General features: G+C 35.9%; 1 long non-coding RNA gene across 1 annotated transcript; it reads right to left on the bottom strand.

Moving 5' to 3' along the window:
• Positions 1 to 2,549: 2,549 nt before the first annotated feature.
• LOC112961780 lies at positions 2,550 to 4,213 on the bottom strand. The gene is made up of 3 exons (XR_003252114.1): positions 3,943 to 4,213; positions 3,688 to 3,813; positions 2,550 to 2,951 (listed from the first exon to the last, which is right to left on the bottom strand). It is a non-coding gene; the product is annotated as an uncharacterized LOC112961780 (long non-coding RNA).
• Positions 4,214 to 18,211: the final 13,998 nt, after the last annotated feature.

Genomic DNA, 18,211 nt, shown 5'->3' on the forward strand with positions numbered 1-18,211 from the left:
AGCAAATTTCCAAAAAGTTTCCTAACCCAAGCTGAACTTATGGCTCCACCGAGATAAATGACAGTAGGACATGGATTTCACCATTACTGCTTCTTTATTGTAAGGATGCTAATAGAGTAACAACATACATAAATACAAGACCATATTTTTACCTACACTAGGTAGCTTTTATATCAGTACATTCCAATTATTGGAAAACATTTCCTTTCAGAAGTAATGTAATTCATCACAATTTTACTGACTACAGAGGAGCTTCTGATCTCATTTACCTCAGAGCAGCAGAGGAATGGAGAAAGAAGTGAAAGGAAAGAAAACTGAGGGGCAGTCGTTAGCACATAAGCACTTCCTTCTAACTGCAGACACTCCTCTTCATCTCCATTCAGACAACAGCTGAACGGAGCTGCTTCAAGTCTTATGTTGCTTTAACAATAGCTAGTAGCATCTCATTTTCTAATCTCAAAACTTTATAACAATATAAAGCTCTATCAGTTTTAACCTATTAGGCTTACTTCTTATTTTATAATGACACTTCTTTTACTGTGATCACAAACAATGAAACAGTAATTATATAAGAAAAAAATATCAAGTTAATGCAAGACAGAGTTAGGTCACAGCCAAACAAACAGTAAGATTTATGCATCAGCATAACAAATAAATAAAATCAAAGAGATGATGACTCTTTGCTATAAAATAAGAGATAAAAAGCACCCAGAAGAAAAGTTTTTTCCTAACAGAAAGTTGGGGACAGCAATTGAGGAAAAAAATAGACACCATATTTTTCAGAAAAGCATCTTCTTTTTCTTCCACTAAAAGAGATACACTTGATCCCAAATTTAATCCTCAGTATATTTGTACAATGATTCACTGCCTCTACTGAAATGCCAAGGGGGGCTTATTTCGATTCATAATGTCTCACTATTTTACACATGTATGTTTCATTTATATTAAATACAATCCATCATAATTGATCCCTGGTTATTTTAATTTGGACTTTGAATAACTGACACTTTAGATCAATTAAAATACAATATCCATTGTGTTTTACATTATAAGTAAGACGTATTTTTGAGGCAGACTATGCCTAAGAAGGCATTGGCCAACATGAGATTTCCAAACAAGTCCTCCAAACTTTTTCAGAAGAAAACAGAAATTTMTTAGATGTAAAAATCGGATATTTAACAGAGTGCTTTAAAAATGGGTATGCAAAATACGCAACAAAAATCTATAAAGAGTCAATAAGAGATCCATACTTTGATACATTTCAGTTGCTTGCTCAAAATCAGTGCTTGTCATGGTGAGAAATTCTGTGGTGAATGCCAAGACCAAATCAGAATAACAAGGGTGGTCACAGCTGGAAGTAAATTTGAAAAAGAAACAGCAATGAAAAACCCACTCTCTAAATCGATATAGCTGATAATGTAGGCCTATACTTTTTTCATATTGGCTTGGAGTATGCTGACCTAGGTCTGAACCCACTGCCATGCCATCTATATGTATCATATGCTCTGAAAACTAATTGGTTGATGGACTTGCGCATGGAGGCGTGAAAAACTTTGCAATGCTCAGTCACAGCACGATAAGACCAGGAGAAGACATTAGCAGGGACTGAAGAGGAAGATGACACGGAAACAAGAGTGAAGTAATTATGTCCTTGTGGACATAAAAGACTAGGAAGATTTAGTAAGCAAGAGACAGTTTTCCTTTTTCACTGTCAAGAAACAATTTTCACAGATATTTCCCTGACTTGTATCAAAATCAGGCTCCATTTTTTTAATTTATTACATAGAATAGAGAGCACAATTCCATATGAGAGAGATTAGTGCAGCATAAATGCCTAAAGTGAAGTCACTTTTCTGTCCATATTTTATTTAAATTTTCTCTTGTTTATATTGACTAAAGGTGAATGAAATTTTTTTCTGTTGTTTTAAAGAATCAACAGTATATTTCACCATGATTTTCATTTTTAACAGCCATACTTTTACTATATTCTCTTTGCTGTCAGCTAATTTCAACATGTGCTCAAATTATCTCAAAAAATATCTTTTTGTTAAGGTATTATAGCTATTGCATAACCTACTCCTCTTACTATTACTTTCTCCATTACTACAGTTCCTCTTGTTAAATTGGGGCATTCAGATAATAAAGAGATGGCATTCTCCTTAGTAGTTAATCCCTTTTTTTGGGGGGAAACATTTTACAAACATTTCTACCATAAAAGAAGCCACTATCTGTACAATCAAATTCAGGACTCTCATTCTACAATTGACCAGCTTAGTATATAGCTTAGCAAGCTGACACTAACTTTTTACAGAGTAGCTCTTTGAGCAATATCTGAAATTGGCTACGTGACTTCTCCATCCTGCTAAACCATGATCTGCTCTCCAAAACTGCAGTTTTGTCGTGTAGTTGTTAGACTGCTATAGCAATATTACAAAACATAGCATGACACAAGCCAACACAAAACACTGCAATATGTCTTCTTAGCAACTGTATATCAGGTGCATCACACCTATCCTCCCTGGTACTCATTTCCTCTTGAATATCTGAAGTTAGGGTATTCAGTTGCTTACACAAAGGATATCGATTTGAAAGACAGCCTAATACACACCGATGAAGATCATGTTAGACAACATTCCTCTGCTTGGCTCCGTGGAACTTTCAACAATCAGAAAAAGCTCTTCTGCAGGGAAGATGCAGATTTGGTAGTACTTGTTCATTTTATTACTCCTTGAGGGACTAAAGACCATCCCAAACCTCATATATGCCTATTCAAGTTAGAGTATGTACTTTTGAGATGCCTTCTCTGACATAAGCTTTTCAGAATAAAAACACTTTTTTGAACACGCTGCTGCCTCTCTGATTGGAATGCAAGAAGGAACACGCGACAGACATTAGTTACCTGCACACTGCTTAACACACTGTTGGAAGGCAGATGGATACAAAGGTAAAAGCTATAAAGAAAAGAACAGAGTACTTCAGCATGGATATAGTTGACTGGAAGTGTATTAGCAGTGTAAGGCCAGAGAAACTTCGGCATTGTAAAGGTTAGCTGAGTGTAAAGTACAATTGGTCCCTGAAATTAAAAACACTTAAAATTCCTGTAAYGCATGTGGTTTGAATACTGAATCATTATAAATACCACAGTACAATACACACTACTTCTGGAAAACTGATGTGAAGCACTTTGATACTGTTAAAATAACAGCAATCAACAGCAAACACCAGTTTTCTTGATTTACATTTAGAAACAAATGAAAACTGTGAGATAGAAGATCCTACAAAATTGGTCCTGATAACTATGGAAAGCTAAAAAGATAAGTCAGTATGGATGAAATTATTAGTGTTTGCCTATGGATTCAAAGCCTCTTGTAAGGATAAAGAATATGGAAGCTCTGGCAGTACTGAATAGAAACAGCACAGATGATGGCACTCCAAACAGGGCAGCAGTGAAAACAAATCACTGCGACGCATCCAGACAGACATTGATGTTCAAGCTGATAACCACAGTTTTCGTGTATCGTAGGAACAGTGATTTCTACCTTAAATTTTTGCTTACTAAGATAAGGGCTGATTCTTGTACATTTTGATATATTGGAATGTTTAGTCTATGAAGCATCATATATCCCTAGTTGATTTAACTCTGAGATGGGCTGTAGGTCTGCAAAAATCCTTAACATGATCCCATACCAGCACAGGTAAGGAAGAAGCTTGGAGCACTTCAGAGGAGGTTTGCACAGGCTTAGGGTGGATCATTTTGTACGGTGCAGCAGTGATTCCTGAGGCTTTGAGGAGTTCCCATCCAAGTCCCATAAACTGCAAAAGACAACAGGGATCACAGAAACATGACGGAGGAGGGTAAATATTAAGTCCTTAAAATATCACATGTGCTAGAAGGAACTCTTCATCAGATATGATTGGTAAGGTGGCTATTTTAATACTCACAAAGCTCACACTTCAGGAGGAGGGAGACTGGCATCCAAGTAGATAGGGTAGGAGGAATGTTAAAGACCTCCCACTGGCTCAACCATTTCCAGTTTGCAAGATTTTTTTTTTTTAACATCACAGTTCTGCTGGCAGCCATTTCAGCAACTCGTCTTTGGCTCTGAGAAAAATAGCTCCTCTTTCCATGGGATCAAAAGATATAAAGAGAACAACAAGATGCTGTAAAAACAAAGCTAAAAAATTGCATTATTAAATTAAAACAATGAGTGATTGTCAGAAAGTTGGGGAATCTAGGAAGGAAGGAATTCCTTCGGAATTTTGTAGCTAAGTGCACTCCTAGAGAAAGATGTTCTTCAAAAGGAGGGGGAAAATATTAATAGGCAGCATATATCCCCAATAAACTTATTCCTTAATTTGCTGAATGAGAAGGAGGTTAATATATATATATATTTTTTGAAATTCATTACAGTAGTTCTACCATCATTTTTATCAGCTGCAGAATAGGTTAAGAGCAGATATTTTATTTATTGCTTTTCTCTGCAGTAGTTCTACAAGATGAGAATTCCACTCCTTTTCATCCAACTATTTCAACAGCTTTTTTTAAAGATAGGTGGTACTGCTATCTAAAACCAGCATGCAGTGATTTAAGTTCACCATATCAAACACAGCTTTGCAAACTAGCAAATACATCTAGGCTACCAATATCTGTGTAATTTGATATGCTGACACATTTTTGTTTTCTATCTCAGCGATGTCTCATTTCACCAACTCATTGCCATAGGCTACAAACAGCTCTCACTCCCTGAAATGTCATACATAATTAATACACGGGAAATTTTAAAAGAGAAACTTCTGCAGACCCATTGGACAGGGCATTTCTTTCGCTTTCTGTCCTACAGTGTTTTGTGATGTTAATGCCCATCATTATATTTTTTAAAGCAGCCATATTTGGATAGTCAGTGAAAATTTCTCAAGCCAACATGACAATATTTTTAAACCTTTGATTGTGTACACATACACATAAAAATTCAGCTAAATATACTGGTTTAATTTACATGGTGATTCACTGACTGCAAGTGCAACCTACATAGTTTAAAAATGTACATAACACCTTTGACCCTATAATGGATATATGCTTGCAAACTTGTGCACTCAACAAATAAAAAATATCTACCCTTTTTTTTAAAGTCTTTTTAGTATCTGTAGAGAAAAACAGCACTATACACTGGGAAGATACATTATTTAGTGCTCACACCTAGGATCTATGTCTCCTGGAGTCCTCAATCAAATGTCATTCAGAAAATCATTTCTATTCCACTTGTTTCTGCTTCACTTATTACAAAAGATATGTAGCTATCCATATGATACCTTCAGTCCATCAGCACTGTATATTTGAATACAATTTGCTTTCACAAATGATGCTCACTCACAATTAGTTGTAAAGTTAGCAGCACAGTCAGTCAAATGAAGTAAAGCAATCCTAGTTCTAAAACGCAGGTCTCTAGTGCCACTTTAGATGGCCTGTGTAGGTGTCTGGAACAGTGTATAGTGTCTAACATGGCACTAGGTACCAAAATCTGCATCAGCTCCTGAAAAGTCTGCAGTGGGGATCCTGGAAACATTGTGGGAAGGATGCTCTGGACAACATGGCAGAACAGTTACTATTAAATAACCATTAGCCTTGACCAGAGCAGAAGCCTAAGGTTCTACCTAGTCACCTGCTTCTTTAAGTAGTAACATGGATGGCTAACAAGTATTGGGTAATGATAAGAGAAAGGGAGCAATGTATATCTGTTGAGCAGGGAAGAAAGGCTAATTAAACTCCTCTGCTGTCCATTTCAAGCTGAGCTAGCTGACAAGTAGCCAGATGACATTTGTGCAGTGTTTACACCACACCAAGTTCCACAACAGGGCCACATAATGTATGCTMACACAGGGGGCCTAGTTACTAGCCACTGATGAAAATGTTTAGAACCACTTAGACTTGTGAGTGCCTGAGAGACTTGCTACACTCCCTGCTTGCCAAAGCTTCACATCTGGCAGAAGAAAAATACCCTATTCTAAGAGAAGCTAGGAAAGTAGAAGACCTTCCAGGAGAGGCTGGGAAAGGCATACCCTCATGTCTGAGTCTGCTGCCACGTGCCTTTGCCATTGTGGTATCTGCACCCTGCCTCGCCTGTTTGTCTGTCTCATCCTACTGCACCTGAGGTTGGCTGTGAGAAGTTTGAAAAGGCCAGGTCATTACCCCCGCTTGGTAAAGTTTACTATCAGACTGAATTCAGAGCAGATCTACTGTATGAACTTGCAATCTGAATTACCATGACAGCAGGGGTAATCTAGGAGTTTTTACCCTTGGAAAACTTCTGCGTATTTCCAAGACCAGCTTCCATTAACCAGGTCACAGTTAAGAAACAAACCAAGCTTCCAGCAAGGCCACCTCTTGTCACTCATCCGTTCAACTGTGTATCATTATTTTTTCCTGCTAACAGATTCAAGAGATAATTGGGCATCTYTGTTTAAACAATAGTTTTGGCATACATTTTAATATCACATATCCTGCACATTTTCCACAATAAGAACCACTACTGAAAATGCATTATGATGCACATAATTTTACTATAGTTAAAACATGGCTTGTGAAAGCCGAAATGCATTGGGGAAAAGAGGGTGAGCAATTTAAAGCAGCAACTATAAAGAGTTTAAATTGATTTTATCTGCCTTCAAGCTTGCACTTTAAAAGATTATGTTCATTCAATTAACATAAATTCATAATATTAGACACATCGCATCCTGGCATTCATTTTCTTACGTGAGTACTGTTTCCCCAAATGACTGTCCTATTAAAATACTGTATGCAATGTTTTATAGTAATTCATAAGTCATTTAACAGACGATATTCTAAACATCCAATGAGAACATATCATGACTCTCAGTGTTCTGAGAGTTGCAATGTTTCATTGTTTAATATTTATGTGTTATTTACTGAATGGAATAAAAGTGTTTCTTTTTCTCAATGTTTTTGAGAGTGATACTTGAGACTCTCAAATATCATCATCATGGATAAGTTAGAAGCTTAAGGACTTCTGTAAATCCAAAGCCTAGCACATATTCTACTCCAGGAAAGGGTTATTAATAGAATTAACATAATGAGAACACTGCATTTTTAAAACCTTTTTTATTTTTCTAGAGTGGAACAAGAGATAACTGCATCATACTATTAATGTCTAATGATACCTCTGTTGCAGGAAGTGAACTATTTTTTGTAAATTTATTGATTCATTTTCTGTGACCGTTTTTTTCACTTCAGACACACATCTGACAAGTTCTACTATGTTTTTAGAAATCCACTTCCTATTACACAGCCAATAAATTGGCATCATAGTTAAAACAGAAAGACACTTCTCAGCTTGGAACTAGACAGAAACTTGGTCAGGTGTTGACCTGGGAAAAGACGATCATTTCTAGTCCAGCTTGCTACATGAAAGGTTAATAAAATTAAAATTGTCCCTTCCCTTCTTATCATAAAATGTTTACTCCCTAATCATTCATCTTCGATCTGGATTGTCTAACCACAAAAGGCTACTTTGTGTCACATAAGCAGTAGATAGCAGAAAATTCCCTTTGCTGTAGGGAACATCCCCTGGTGCCTCCTGAACCAGCTGCCCCACGTTTATTCTAAACAGAGAAAGACGTCAGGGAGGTTCTAGCGGCTGTGATGCAGACCAGTGTGATAAAAAGGGAGCACAGTAACCTGCCACTGCTATAGAGTAGGAGCTTTTACAGATCCTGCTTTCCCTACCAGTAGAAATTAGAACTCACACTAGTTACTACCATCCTACACTAACTCCAAATGCCATCTAGATATAGCAGAAAATCAAGGTCTACTTTAAATACAAGTTTGAAATGTCTACAAATACGCTGATTGGTACCATCATGGTCCATGTATATTTATTATTGTATCTAACCAAATATTTCTTTAAAGCTAATTCAACACACCTTTCTGTTGGTTTTTATAATCTCCATTTTTTCAGTATTAAAGGGTGTGAAAGCAACAATATCATAACATTCCAGTCCACATAAAGCTTTCCAACCATCCCAGGAAGTGTTTGTCTTAATTAAGCAGTAAGATGAGACAAAGTGCATATTATTGTAAAATAATGCAGCTCAGGGGCACTAAGAAGCCTAAGTCTGTTTTCTAAAAGTCACATGCAATGCATTGTGTCACACTGTCATTAAGAAATATTCATAATTCAACTGGAAACACAAGCAGATCTTTTTGCTTACAAAAGTACTTTATACAAATTTCAGAGCTCAGAATAATTTGTTTAATATTTGTGTGTTATTTATTGAATGGAATCTGTCAAAGTGTTTCTTTTTCTCAGGTAGTCCCATCGCACCCTTCAGTTCGCTAAGTTATGACAAACAGTGCATTGTGTACTTATCTGACATAAACAGTTCCCAATTAAGTGGTATATTTTACTAGCTGGGCCTTTATATAGGAAAAAATAGTCAAATTGCATCAGCTTGTCAGTATTTCTGCTGAAATCACTATGCACTAATCTCAGAGTCCTAAAGTTTGAGGTAATTTGGTACTATTTTGCCTCATCTACAGACTGAAAGACTCTTTCACCCGAGTGTACAAAAATTTTGTACAGGTTATGCATATGGTGAAGAAAATTGCTCAGAGTTAAGGATTTGATACACAAAGAAAGCAACACAGCTGAAACAGGAAAACATCAGCTTCCAGGAATATTAGAATAAAAGTTTAGTGTGCCTAGAAGATTTCTCCAGGAAAGGTGAAACCTAATGAAGCTGTTCTGAATTCTAGACTAGTTTGTACAAAATCACACCAACAGACCCTAAATAGAACCATTTAAAAGGCGAAAATAAGGGAGCACTAGCAAACTCACTAAAATTAATAAACAAAAGCATACACTTGATCCCATCTCCTCCTATCCTCTGTTCTGGATAGAAAACTAGAAATCATAATCCAAAATGAACTTTATTTTATTCCTTATTTGGGTGAAATTCAAAATGAGCACACAACAGAAACCCAAGGGAGAAGTCTTTTAACAAAATACAGGCACTGACTTGAAATAATTAAAAAAATGTATGATGCTGCTTTACTGATGTAGGCAGGCAGCTGAGGGGGGCTGCTGTGAGTACAGTCTCTTAAGATCAACATGAGGAAGGGTTTTGCTGAGTTAAGTAGCTATACTCATGTTTGGAAATTTAAATATGTACATTTAAATATGAAGAAGCAGCCCCACATTTCAAAATCAGAGCTTAGCAATTCATTATGAGCAATTATTCCAGCCAAAGTTCATATAAGGCCTAAACTGAAAGAAAACTACTATTGCTGTAACAGCTAGTCATTTTTGTTTATTTTTACGTAAACCAGGGATCATGGTTAGGAGAAGAATATTAAATAAAGTAATAGGTTAATTATTCCTTTTTAACTTACAGTGGAAGCCATCAGCAAGTAAGCTGAGTAGTTTAGAATACCAAGCAAATAAGCTGGACAGTTTTGAATACCAAGGAGATAATACAATTCCAGTTGCTGCTTCTCTTTTAATGTCGGCAGGCATCTGAACAGAAATGTAGTGTGTTTTTATTTATTTGACACAAGCTATTATCCTGCTTTATGACAGGTAATAGCAACCTGTTTGCAACAATGAAGGAAATGAATGAAACGTGATGTGACACAAAACATACAAACATGTAAGAACATATGTCACAGTGGGACAGATGTGGAGTCAGGAGAGAATTTGGGAGGAAAGGAGGGGGGGCACAAAAGAGAAACAGTCCGTGGCAGACAAAGCACACCACCCTTTTGCAACATGAGTAACAAGCTAGCTGGTGAAGGCCAGAAAGTTTTATCCAGTTGCACGGCGGAGGAGGGAGCGATATGAAGGTATCGCGGTCCGCCCCTGACTGCAAAGGATTGCATACCAGAAATTTGCTGATCATGGACTAACTGTTGACCTATAGTACCCCCAGCCTCATTATCCCTGATTACCGTATTAAAAACACACTCTTTGCTSCATAACAATATGTAAATAAGGGGGGCATACCCCCAACAACCATGCAAATGGCAATCTAGCCAACGAAGTATGACTGCCGCGCTTCCACATCCCACCTTCAGCAACTATAAAAGAGAGGACAGCCCACTAAAGTTTCTGGAAGGGAAGAAAACTGAACCCCTGACCTGTTCACTGGAGATTGCTGATGAGCGAGCCTCCTTCTTTCCTCCCCCAAACAGGGACACCTCTTTGGTAAGACTTGCGCCTCTGACAATGTCGGACATTACCCGGGAAAATATATTATTATTGAAAGCGCTTAATTGTTAGCTTGAGTTCAAAGAAAGAAAATTTGTTGCAGCAAGCGTTTATCAATGGCAATTCTGAACCTGTTGTATCTGTTGCTTTAATAAATTCTTATTCTCTTCAACTTTGCAAAACTGACTCAGGGAAAGTCCTTGAACAAGGGGCTCTGGCAGGCAAATGTAAATTACCAAGATAAGGAAGGGCCTTTCTTTCCTCCCTTCCTGCGACAGACAGATCACAACTAAACACCTGTTTTTAACAGTGGATGAAACTTCTGAAAAAAGCACATTTCAAGTTAACTGAGTAATGTACAGGTAACTGACTGCATGTGTATTTCCAAATGTCTTTATTGCACAACTCACATCACTGTTTGCACCCTACAGAAATGTCACATCGCTCCTTACTGAAGAAAAACAATATGCACTGGTAGAAGCATAGAGATAAATAGATTCACATAAAATTAATGGGTATTCCATCACCTTAGAAAGAAAAGGTCCAAAATAATAATGGATCTCAGTCCAACTCTTTACAATTCCTTTTGTCAAAAAAGGCCACAAGGATCGTAAACATGCCATTTCAAACAAACAGGAATTTAACACACTTGGCACAAAAAAGGTTTGGGCCCACACAGATTGTAAAAAGAACAGAAATAAGGAACTAAATTACTTAGTTTATTATCTGTGTGCCATTTTGTCCCTTTCTCTAATCAATTATATTTAAAGATTTACAACATTTATCAGTCTCCCCATTTAGTCTCCTCATTACTCAACACCAATCACAATCATCCACTCAACCCACATCTTTTCTCTTTTGTCACAGACAACCAACATTCACCTAAGACTTTTACTGTATACAAACCACAACATATAGATTGTTGAGTGGGGATTGTTGAGCTGTTGATGGAAAAAATGCCCCAAAAGGTTTTTTTTCCAAGTTACATTTTTTCCCCATGGAAAACAGAAATAACTCTTTATTCTGAACAGCTTCATTGATTAGCTTTGGTCAAACTCAAATAGGTTACAATGAATAAGAGAACTAGCTCTCCATATATAGTTTTCAAAGTTCAAAAGCATCTTACGTTCAGGACGCTATTTGAGTGTAAACAGTCTGCAGTTTGTGGGAATTGTGGTTGTTTAGCTAGTTGAACTCAAAGATATGTGAGAAAAATGTGCAAAGTGCCAATAAGAGAGCATTTATACATATTTCCTCTGCTATGGTAGGTAAATATTGTTCTTAAAATGTGATAAAGAAAATTCAACTGTCCTCTGAAGAGTTACTGTGCTGTTCAGAGACTGAATTCAATCTTTAATGTGTGAAACGGATTATAATTTTGCTTTAAGAGCAAGTATCAAGAGAATTTAAGTATGGAATAAAGTTCTGATGATTCACTGATACTGAATGTGCCATATCAAGCAAAATAAAAGACTGTCTCACAAGTAATGAACATTCTTAGATCTCTCTAGCTTGGATCAAGCACAAAAATACTCTTACCCCATCTCTTCTGCAGCTGTTGCTGGTTTATTAATCTGTATTCAGAAGATATTATCTATAATAGTATCTGTGCTCTCAAAAACTCATAAAACATCAGCTTGATGAATGACGGTTCAGGGAAACACGATACCAGCAAAATCACTGCTACAAAGAAAACCACCACAGATTCATAATAATTCAGCTTTCCTATTTAGTAAATTAAACTGTAAACTGTAATAAATAAACCTGAATTACTTGCAGGAGATATATGAAACCATTTGGTCTTATGCTACTATATTTATTCATCGTCGATCCAGAATTTGGGAAATGCTGTGGCAAGTCAGATAAAAGGGCCAACGGCTATCAGCCACACAGGTAGCCTGCTGTGAAAAGTTAGTGTCAAAAGATTACTCTCCTGTGTGTAGGACACCTGTGGGTGAATTCTCTATCACAGCAAAAGCTGCTAGCTGGCAATCAAGTTGAAACACCTGATTACTAGATACATGTGTATTTTGTTGATCCATCTGCGGCACAGAATATGTGCCAAAAGTTTCACTAAAGGTGAATAGGAAAGGAGCAGTGTAAAGTGTATCATACATTTAGAAAACACTATTCATAAATCAGCACTAAGTATTTTAATACTTTCCATATTCCTGATCAAAATGCACCATGGGTAGCAAAATAATCAGATTTCCAGTTATGGCCAGAGGGATTTAAAAGCTAAAGAACTATTATTATTGTACTTTGGGGAACACAGTTGTTGTACCGTGGACTTTTCTGAAAGCCCTTAAAATTTCACACGGTGAGGAGCTTCTAAGAAACAAAGTTTAAAGAAAATATTCCCTAGCTGATTCAGAAATATCAAATCTGTCAGAATATGTGTTCAAAAATCAGATCATTGGTACTAAATGCAAACTTCCTGGTACACATGGATGAAAGGAAATCTAATACATGATGGGATAAAGAACTGTCAGTCTTGTTAAAAACAGGGGGGCTAATCTAAACCTCACTGAAGCTAATGGGACTTTCTATTAACTTCTACAGTCTTTGGATCAGGTCCTGTAGTTTATTTTTCTCTATCCTTTCATCTTTTCTCCCTTTCAGATTTGTTTTTCTCCTTTATGTGTTACAAGAGCAGTACTGAAAGCTGAAATAGACAATGCTTAGCTGGCAGCCATTCTCTGGTAATTAGACTGAGTCTCAAACACCTGACCTGCACATCTATGGATATCAAGCATGTCTGAGTGCCCAATTACCCAGGAGTATTACGAAATAGGTTTGGAGGATGGGCAAATGATTTGATTCTTAAACTCTTCTCTGTTGACGCTGTACATGCTTCTTCTTTAGCCCAGCCTAGAAGACCCAAAGAGAGATTGGAGGTCAAATCCCGTCTGAACCATCATATACTGCAAACAATTTCTTCATACTGTTTAGGATCTTTGACCTTTAGAAAGTCTACAGCATTCATAATTACATCTAAAGCACTCTGACGGTGTCTTCCTCTATAATGGATTCAGAGACATGAATAATACTCCTTAATTTTCAAGTATTTCTTTTTCAAATTAATATTTCAAAGAGAAAAACCCTTATCTTGTTAAGAAGAAGAGTTTTTAGGGTTGTAGCTCTTGCATAGGATGATACAGTTTGGTGGCCTCTCTTGTTAAAAATGTTCTAGTACCCATCTAATGCCCACTTATTTATGGATTTTAGACTAAAAGCCCTTTTTTGCCAGTTTTCTTCACAAGCACTTATCTCAACATCCTCATTAGGTGGTTTTTCTCTTTTCTTTTTTTCAAGGCCTATCCATGCCCTTGGTACTTTCTTTTGTTCCATTCTGCAAAAGGAATGGCTTTAAAGGATCTCTCTCCACCAGTTTCAACTTTTTTCCTTTGTAATTAGCCTTATTTGAGGAGCAGAAAAGTAGAAGACCAGAGAGAAATAATAATAACAAAAAACCCTGGTGAACAAAGGAGATGATGTTCTTTACTTCAATCATATGCTGTATAGCCTGAGTCAGAGAACTTGCACATCTTTTTCTTTTTTTTTTAATCTGACTCGTATGGCACATGTAAGCTGGCCAAGAGAAAATTTCAAAGCTAAAGAGGAGGAATGTTTTATTCAGTTAGTTATTGTTATTATCATGGGATTATTTAAAAATCACAATTAAAGAATTCCTTTGGATAATGACTTTTGATACAGTAATTTGGAAAGGAAAGATATGTTTACCAGCATCTGTTAGGAAGGAATATACTGATCATATTAATGGACAAGCGTGTGAAGAAGGAAGAATACATTTATGATGTTAATTGACAAATGTATGAATATATGTATTTGAAAAATAAGCAGTGAAATAACATATCTGAATTAAGATGGACCTTAAATACGCATTACTGTAGAATACAGTCTAGAACTACTTATCTCATAGCTAACTCTGGTTAGTCAGTCAGTCTTTATTAAAAACATCAGAAGAAGGATTTCTTTGGTATTCTGTTTCAAACTGAAATAAATATCCAACAAATGTTGGCAGTCCTAATAAACCCTGAACTGCAAAAGGTTATTACAACATACACAACACCTCAGTGGAAATATAAACCTGAATTTGAATTGGTTCAGAAACTCACTTGTAAATGGTTCAGAAAGCGCTACAAACAGGGAAAAATACTTGGGTGCCCTTCTTTATTTATAAAGAAAGTGAATGGACTTGTATTTTAACTTTTTTCAAACTCTTTTAAAAAAACAAAACCCCTTTTTACCTTGAATATCAGGYCTTGCCTTCTTGGGTTTTGTTTGCTGTTTTGTGTTTTTTTACCCTTCTTGGTCTAGAGTTCTAGTAAGACTAGATATCTGAATGAAAGAACATTTACAACCTGCAATAAAAGGATATTTGAAACTTTTAACAGATAGAACTTTTCCCAAAAAAATTTTCCAAGCATTTCAGTCAAGAATATTTTAAATAAATTTGTATGGAACATCTTTCACTACCTGAAGTCTACAGCTATGAAATTCTTATTCTTTCTCTTTTTTTTGTGAAGTACGTAAGTATATATTTTTTACTAATATCACTCTGAATACCTACATGAAATTTAGTTTGACTGTCACCAAAAAGTAGTTTAGATAACTTCTATATACTGGAAGATGACCAGCTGAAGCTTAAGAACTGAATTTGTGTCTTATCTTGACTTGATTTTAACATTCACTTTGATAAAAGTTCAGCTAAAGCTGGTGGTAATTTCCACATACACATTTATCTAATACTTACTATAAAAGAAGCCTGAACATACAAGTAAGGGCTAGATAATTTAATTTTTGTTTACATATCTAACTTTTAATGACTTCTGAGTTATCCAAAGTAAACTAATCTAGACAGGCACACATAAGGAAGTTCAGGTCAGTTAAATATTTACAGCATTAGGATATTTCTGTGGATTTTACTCAAACTCCATGGCCCTTTGAATCTGCAAAACTGAATGGAAAAAGACATTCCAGCAAGACTATAGGCAATTTCTTCTTCTGATTAAGTCATAACAACATTTTACCCATTTAGACTTCTGGCTAGAAATAAAAGAATGATGAAAATTAAACAGTAGGTATCATTTGAGAATGATCACTATATGCTTTTGAACCTTAAAAATTACTTAAGTTTAGTTTGAGTTTAGGACAAAGACTCCAGGCATTTGCTGTGTTATCTAAATAGGTACACTCTTCCTCGTTTTGTATATTATGAACCCAATCAACCTACTGACATGATATACATTAAGATGTGTAGTTTCATGCTTACAAAAATATGCTGATTTATCAGTTTGCATGCTGCTACGTATTGCAAGTCTAAAGTGGTTAAATCTCACATAATTTTATCTCTATACCTCGTCAGATATCTTTCTGTGGTCTCTGCTCATTTACAAAATTGTTTGTCTCAGCTAATAAAAATACATTATGTAATCCATACTCATAACGGAACTATCAAATTTAGAAGAGTTTGTGGCTTGCATTGTTTAAAGAATGAGCTCTGTTCCTGTCTGTTAGAAACTTAACACACTGCATGCGTGAGATATCTAGCTGCACTATATTATATCAAGTAATGCATTTTCTTTCTTTTTTGTAAAGGGGAGTATATTTCTACTTTTATTTCATATTTTGTATGTTTCCATTTATATTTTCAATTATAAATTGAAAATTTCAATTAATCCTCTGTGCATTTGTTGAACCCTATAGTCTAGATACATGTAGAAAGTGCAGACAATGATCACAGACTTTCCAAAATCAATAAATGTGCAAATACCTGTGAAGCTCACCTACGTGAGGTCTGGTACAGAAACCTTCTGTGGGAAAATTATAAACCAATTCTTGCCCAGGCTAAGGGCAAATGAAGAGATCTATAGGAAGGATTTATATCTGCTTCTCCCTTTAATAACCTCAATCTAACATGCTGAGAAGAGCATAACATGTATGTTATTTTTTTAGCTACATCCTGATAGAAGCAGCATAACAGGWTACAACTCATTTTTTCCAAAATCTATTCAGTTACATTGCACAATTGAATTTAATGTATCAATATGTAGCATAGACTAAATATGTTGAATATCGAGGGTTTTTTTAAATTTTTTTCTTTAAAATTTTTCCACTGCTCAGTTATGTTTTGGAAAAGAAGGAAAACCTGTTGAACTTTTGACATAACATGTKATGATATATGCATAATATTTTCACTCCCCATTTTGAAACTTGAGTCCAGTCTTCATTCACAAATTATTTAGTGCACGGGAAAGAAAAAGTGGTATCAAAAATCAATTGCTTGATAAACCACTGCACTCCCAGATACTTGGTAACAATCAATCAGAGTTATGTGGGAAAGTGATTTATGAGAAAGTGGTATACAGTCATTGGAAGGAACTTCCCCACTAACATAACTTCAATTTGTTCACATCACAGTCATATGCTATAGAAAAGCATTAAAATGTTTTATTAAATGCCAATTAAGAAAACCAGAATGGATTCCATAAATAACTTAAATTGTCTTGGATGTGGAATGAATCAGTACACACTAGCATATATTCCTTGGATCAAAGCAGATTAAAGTGGTTTATATTAAGAAATCATGCAACTATGGAAGTTGCTTTACAGATACTAGTTCAGCATACTTGCTAGAAACAGAGGAGTATTTAATAATAGTTTTATACCAAAAACTAATGTCAGTGAAATATTAAGACTGAGAAATCCAACATTCTATAGGTGGGAAATGCTGAATTAAAAATGCCAAATTAAAAACCAAAGCACAATCTTAATTCTATCTATGTGTACTTATTCCTCTTTTACCACTCTGTCTGATAATTTGCTTCTCCTGGTAGGAGATATTTCAAGGGAAAGTGACCATTTTCACATAGGAAATGTTTCCTTCCTACTTTTTAAAGTCTTCACACAGAAACAAAAAGCTCGAGAGGCATTTATCTCAGTCTTAACTTGTATCTTCTTTACTAGTGTATTAGTAAACTTTACTAACAGGGTAGCTCTGGAATAGGTTAGTCAGAGAAACTATGGAATCTCCATCCTTGAAGGTTTTCAAGACTCAGCTTGGCACCACCACAGCTGACCCGCTCTAGCACTGGCAATAGTCCTGCTTTGATTGGGAGGCTGGATTACAGGATCTTCAGAGGTACCTTCTGACCAACATTTCCATCACTCTGTGATCAAACTGAATGGTTCTACAGTGTTAATAGTACAGAGTCAACTTATAAATTCATCACTCATTCACAAAGGAAGATACTTAATATTTAATAACTATATTTTTCACAAAATACGCTTCAAATACTAGAAGCAAAAGCATCTCTCTTGGTTATGAATGTCATTTGAACAGAATGACTATATTTCTGGTGCCTGGCCAACTGTGCTTGACATGCATCAGCAGCCTACCTCTTGACTGTGGGTTTTCACATTAACTGGAGTTAAGAATCCTGCTCTGTGGCGACAGACCTAAGGACAGCAGAATTGTTCAAATGCCACAGAATTTGTTCATTTGTGAAAATGTATTTTTGTATACAAATCATAAATGCTATGGGCTTTCTTTTAGCTAGTTCAGTTAAACCAGTGTCCCTGAGGCAGATCTGGAAGGAGACAGATGGGACAGAATCAGAACTGTAATATCTGACAACACACATCTCCCAAACTTTTTCCTATCTTATTCACAATACATACAGTGGCATCCAGCTATGAAAACTTATCAAATAAGATTTAGAGAGGAGAAGACTTGGAGAAGACTTCATGTAACATCATGTCTAATCCTTCCTCTGCAATCTAAGATGCAGCTCAAAAAAAAAAAAAAAAAAGGAAAAAAAAAGGGGGATCCATGTCAGACTCCTGCTGTTGAAGGCAGCTGGGCCCCTTAATCCTGTTCATAAACTGATGAAACACCATCTTAATAGCAAGCCAGTTTCTTCTCTCCACTAATATTTTAAAAATATTTAAAGTTAAAAGCCTTTTAA

Source organism: Apteryx rowi, unplaced genomic scaffold (assembly GCF_003343035.1).
Source record: "Apteryx rowi isolate R43461 unplaced genomic scaffold, aptRow1 scaffold_138, whole genome shotgun sequence".
NCBI classification, from domain to species: domain Eukaryota; kingdom Metazoa; phylum Chordata; class Aves; order Apterygiformes; family Apterygidae; genus Apteryx; species Apteryx rowi.